Raw genomic sequence first — 6,089 nt, 5'->3', positions numbered from 1 at the left:
CTGGATAAATTGGGGGCTGGAAGTCAGGGAAGGGGAAAATAATGTCAGAAAACATTGTTCCTGTAATAATGTTGAAGTGGTTAGAGTTTCATGAGTGGTTGTGTTAAGCAGCTCCAAGGCAAGCCAAGAAGAGGAGAGATGACCATGCTGGTGTGCAGCTTATCCAACAGCCAAGTACAAATATGCTGTAAAATCCAGAGGGAAACAATGAGTACAAAAATCACCTTCCATGAATTTAATCAGTTTTCTACAGGGTTTGTGTAACAGGAAGCCAAAAAAATTCTCAAACCATTCTGTCTATACTTCCAAAGCTTTGCCCTTCAGCTCTTTTCCCAAGTAGAGGATTTTTTCCTCATGTTTCTTAATAATTTGCTAACTATGTTAAAGAACTGCTGTTTGTTTTGAAATGCAATGATTTTCCTTGCATAAGGGAACTAATCACTGGAGTTAATCAGTGTGACAACAGAAAGGGGAGGTTTTGTTGGGTTTTTGCACAGAATATTAACCTGCACTTTTCAATATGAATTTTTAATGCATTACCATTACATTCCATCCTGTGAAGTGATTATTCATTTTCAGGATGTTCCTTATGCAGAGGAAGATGATAAACTGAATTTCAGCTCCTATGTTTATGGCACCCAGAACTAAAAGTGTAATTTCCTGTCACTGCAGCATTTATGGAGCTGAACCTCTGCCTGTTTCCCTGTATTTTCTCTTGCAGCACTCCTGTACAGAAAGCCAGAGGCAGCTTTTGGGGATGGAGGGGGGATGCTGCTTCAGGATGGTTTCCACAACACAATACAAGAGAGACTCGAGACTGTACCTCACACAGAATATCCCACTACTTATGTGGGCAGGATTTAAAATCCAGATGTGTATTTCATCTCCGTCATCTATATTTTGTCTTCCCCCTAATGGAATGAGATTATGTGCAGACCCAAATATCCCAAAAAATTTAGTGCTTTTCAAATGTCAGAACCAGACCCAGCTTTGAGCTCTACAGCTCAGGCCCAGTTCTAAGAGATGACTGCTCACCCTGGCATATTTATTCAGGCTGTGCTGGCAGCCCAGGCAAAGATCTAAAGGCCTTATTCTGCTGTTAATTTGAATTCAGCATATGTAGCCTGTTATAAAATGCGAGACATCATCATTTGAGCAGGTCAAGCATATTCAGATGAAGACAAATGGTGCTTATTTGATTTTCTTAAAATCAGGAAATGAAAAAAGTGCTCTCTGGAGAAATCATGTTCTGCCTGACTTAGATGATAGACCAAGGCATGTACCCCAGATAAGAACAGGCGCTCGTCGCTGGGTTTTATCTCTGAAGGACGGTGGGGACTGTCAGCTCGCTGACATGTGCATTATCCATGTCATTTTAAACAAAGTGACCTGTAGAAAAGTGCACTCTGCCGTGACGTGATAATGGGCTGTTGGATGACAGGTAAAGTACACACTATAAAGGAGGCTGTGCGTTATTCCTTTGTTTAACTGACAAGTAGAAACTTCTTTTCTTCAGACAGGCAGGATCTTTTAGATCTCTTTCAATAGGACCCAGAAGATTTTTGAATTCCTGCTTTAAATAAAATAACATTTTTAGGACAAAAATTTCCTGCAAGCACACTGCACTGGGAGAAGCGAGGAGCCAGATCCTGTGCAAGGGATCATTTCATCAGCAGTGCCCAACATCCTCAGTTTTCATTAATAACCAGGGGAGCTGAGGGTGCTCAGCAGGATTAGAAGTTTGAAGATCCTTTACCCAAATGTCTTATATCATGATGATATTGGCCTCCAGCTGTGGAGCTGTTCTAGCAGTGAATTGACAAATTGCTCTGGGTTGGACCTCGCTCAGTGTGTTCTGAGGATTGTGGAGTTGTGCCCCTCCCACCAGAAACAGCTTGGACTGAAATGTTTCTGGGAAGAGGAGATCTGCTTTTCTTTAGGACTATCTCTTGCAGATGTTGATGCCCTGTAGTGTACAGAATGTAGGGTTAATTGCTGCAGAGCAGTTCTGTGCTTGCTCTTCAGAAAATGTAAAAGAGGCAATTTTGCTTCATTTAGGATTTTTGAGGGCAAACCCACACTGATCCTCCAGAGGAGATCCATGAGAGGTAGAAGGAATGCATATAAGTACATATTTCTGCTAGAATAAATAAAACCTGGAATCCAGAAAGATAGACCAGAGCTTTTGAATAAAATATGGCAAATCAGCATCAGGAATGGTGTGTGACAGGTCGAGGGGCTGGAGGATGAGCTGGTTCAAGCTTGACTGGATGGGCCACCGTGAGCAGCAGAAGGAATGAAGGAGCAGGACCTGGGAGCCTGAGGAGCAGCTGGATGGCGAGGGGTGGCAGAGTGGGAAAGGCAGTGTCTCAGCCTGGTCACATTCCTTTTTCCTGACTTGGATCTGTGCCTATCTGGCTTCATAAATCACAGCTGATATCTGATCTCTGTTAGGTGATGGCTGTGCCTCCAATCCGTCTTCCCCAGCCTTTAATTGGGAGCCGACAGACAGAGTCACTTTCTGTCTGTGTCTGCCCTCAAATGAGACATTTCTCCAGAGGTTTCTCGGGAAGAAGAAACAAGGATATTTAATTGAAACAATGATGCAGCCCCTACTTAGCGGTGCTGTAGCTTAGGCTGTGTCAGCATCTCAATTTTAAATGACATATTTTGGGTGGATAATTTGTCTATTTATACAGATTCATGCTCCTTCACTTCAGTTTGACACACAGGACTGGACTGGAGCACTCAAAGTAGACATTTCACCCTCCTGTTGCTGAAAAGCCTGAAGAAGTAGCGGGCATGTCTGTGGAGGGAGAGTATATTTGGACGACTTGCATCAGAGTGAGAAGCACTAATTCTTAGAGAGGTGTCATTCTCCATCCTGGGATCCTTTCAGCAAATGCCACTGGGATTTCTTACTGAATCAGAAAAAAGTATGGATCCCAGGGGAACTCCGATTTTCTCCATTAAAAAGTCTGTCAGTCTTACTCTTTGAGCAGGTCTCCAGAGCTGATAATCTAAAATTAGGGCAAGCTATTGCAGAGCTGACAAATTGAAGTGCAACTGTATTATCTTTTGATATCTCGATACAATCTTTAAAATTATACCCATGGTAATTAATACAACATTAAAAACATAAGTGCAAACACGAAGTTTGTCTTCTGGAAATCAAAGGAAATCTTGTTTGGAAAAGATGTACAAAGAGCTCTGATAAGGAAGTCAGGTGCTAAAGATGAGGTAAGAAGTGAGGTCCTGTTTTGTTCTCCATCTCTACCATTTCCTCTCCCCACTCTGTTTAATTTTATAATTAAAGGCTTGATCTGAGGCACTTCAGTGATTTTTCACTTCTTAGGAAAATACTTCATTGATCAAGGGAGCTGCTTTGCACAAACAGAGCTGCTTCTGGCTGGAGTTGTATCCAACTTTGGTAGGATGAGCAGCCTAAAAAAACATCGCTGTTGATGCCTTAGTTCTGTGTTTATCTCAGGAGTACCCAGTCAGTTATGAGGCTCTTGAATCCCACTGGAACATGGTCTCCCAGGGCCCAGCAGTGTCTGGCTGGTCCTGGCTGCAGCCCAAGTGTCCCTGCTGAAATGGGCTCAACTTTGGGTGCCCCTGGTGTGGGATGAGGAGGGAGGACAGAGCTCGGTCAAGCCAGTGGCTAAATTTGCCAGGTGTTGGCATCTGCTCAGAGGGGGAGAGTAACAAAGGGAGGGGACTGGGATTAGAATGAGTGGGTGTTGTGCTTGCCAAGGAGCCCGTGCTGGTGGGAGTGTGTTGCTTCATTATTTTTCTCTTTGAAAGAAAATTCTCTTCCTTGAAGAAAAAGGTACTGTGCCATTAAAAGCACCAAGAGAGCTGAAGAATGATCTTTCTTGAATCAGATTATTTTTAATGATAATGCTGATGCATCTGATTGCTTATAAAGCAGGTACAAACCAAAGATTATGGCATAGGAAATACCATAAATTACTCTGCTATACCCAGGTAAAAGGCTATTTGTGGGTATCTATACACACAGAAGAGCATTCACACCTGCACCCTCTGTATGTTTCTGCAGTGCTTTCGGCCAATTATTTTGTGTGGGGGCTTTGGAGAGGCATTTTGGAGTAGCATTTTGGCAGATGTGTCTCTCCCAGTTGACTGCACAGGCTGCATTTTAGTGTTTGGTGGTTAAACACATACAAGTGTTTATGTGTTTGTGTGTTTGTTTGTAGTTCTTTCCAACTTTGCAAACTCGACTGATTTAGGTAGTAACAAACGCTCTGATAAACCCAAGAGGAACTTGGGAAGGGCCTGCTAAAACCATGTCAGTCCCTAGCTCTGGATAAAGGCAGCGTTTGTTGTTCATGAACTTGAGGAGCCATTTCCTCCTGCCCTGCAGACCTGAATGCACAGAGCACCCTGCTCAGCTGGGGCAGAGCTGCTCCATGTCCTCTCCACTCCAAGGCATGTGCAGGACACAGCAAATTATCCTTTCCAGGATAACAGGAAGAACCAGAGCAACCCCTTTCCAGGGGAACAGGAAGAACCCAGAGCAACCCCAGCACAAACTGTGCTGGAAAACAGAAGGCCAAAATAAGCAGCTGCTTTGCACAGGGTTGTGTTCTGTGTGTTCTGCAAAAGCTTTGTCATAAATGGATTAAATGGTGGTGAAATTGCTTTATGACATCTTTTATCCAAAGGATTACATTTATAATTGGGTGCAATCCACTCTCATGTGAGCAGTTGCATCAGTTTGGGATTTTTTTTAGTAGGGTGCTTGGAAACAAAACTGTATTTGGGGTATTTTTTCCTCACCCCTGGGAGAAATGAGGGAAGGAAGAGTTTTGGTAGCACTTCAAGGGAAAAATATCCCCCTGGATGGTGCCAGGGCTGTGGCAGAGAGACAGCTGGGAGCCAGCTACATTTATACCCAGCCACCACCACGGCCATAGAGTGCTACAGTAATATCTCTACTCTTCTCACAGTTTAAAACTCTACCAGGGTTTCCATTTGGTGTTTATGCACTGCTGGAATATAAATAATAAATTACAGTTTACCTAGTCTGAGAAATTTTTGTCATTAAGGGAACTCTGAGAATTTATTGAGCTGTTGAAAGAAGGGCCTGTCGTCAGAGCTGGGTTTTTTTTCATCGCATTCTTCACACTTCTCAAGCATAGGTGCAGGTATAGGAAGACTGGGGGGGATTTTTAGAGGAAAACTTCAAAATGTAAAGTGTGTCATCTCCAGTCTAGTAAGAAGAAGAAAGAAATTGGTGTGTGGCCTTAGCTTGTGTGAGACATTCCCTGTCTCTCCCGGCCAGGGAACAGCAAGAAACCACTGGACAAGAGTTCCTGTGGGGTTTGAAGGCACTGAAGGTTCCTGAACAGGGACTGGCTGCAATTCGGGCCTTTATGTGGGAGCTCCGGGGGTTGGTGGGGGGATCCTGCCCTCCCCAGGTCCCATCTCTCTGGGTTCTGTGGGGCTGGCACAGAAAGGCTGAGAAGCTGTCAGGCCATTCAGCCCCTCTGTGCTCCAGGAAGGGCAAAGCATTGGTCAAGAGGGTGCTGGATACTCAGAAAAACTCCTTGGATGGTGGGTACCAACCACCACGTTTGGCAAACGAGGGGAAACAGTGGCTGAGAACCCAATTTTAATCAATTACTTCAGGTCATGGGATACTGCTGTCTTACTGTTTGGCATGTATTTATTTTGGCTAAGGGTAGGATTAGAGAAACCATTCCTCAGTATTATTCCAAAAACTGTTTCTGCGAAGCCGGGATGTTTCCCACAAGGGCAATTTATGCTGCGTATTTGTACAGGTGTTGTCTTTTTCACTCTGCAAAACGCAGCACCTTAAACTTGCCCCAAGGGTGAAAGATCACCCAGCCTTCCTGCGCTAGCGAGGCTCCGGCAATCAGGAAGCATTTCTTACTGTTTAAGGCCCATTAGGAGGGAAGATAAGGCTCCTTTTTATTCATTTGATGTGCCGCACAGAGGGTCCCCGCCGTGCGAGCGGCAGTAGAGCGGGAGCCGAGCGCGTTTGCTGTAAAGGATGAGGCGTTTGGCAGCGAGGGCGGCGAGCGGGGAGCGAGCGGGGAACG

The 6,089-nt window shown here is 44.5% G+C and overlaps 1 protein-coding gene across 1 annotated transcript in view; it reads left to right on the top strand.

Moving 5' to 3' along the window:
- Positions 1-6,089, top strand: part of AUTS2 (autism susceptibility candidate 2) — a gene marked incomplete at its 5' end in the record, with an annotated part of 567,626 nt that overhangs the window by 325,520 nt on the left and 236,017 nt on the right. The gene's annotated exons all lie outside the window — the stretch shown is intronic.

The sequence above is a fragment of the Corvus brachyrhynchos genome, unplaced genomic scaffold (assembly GCF_000691975.1).
Source record: "Corvus brachyrhynchos isolate BGI_N302 unplaced genomic scaffold, ASM69197v1 scaffold15, whole genome shotgun sequence".
Classification (NCBI taxonomy): Eukaryota; Metazoa; Chordata; class Aves; order Passeriformes; family Corvidae; genus Corvus; species Corvus brachyrhynchos.
Note: the sequence above shows the minus strand (reverse complement) of the source record. Positions and strands in the feature narration are given on the sequence as shown.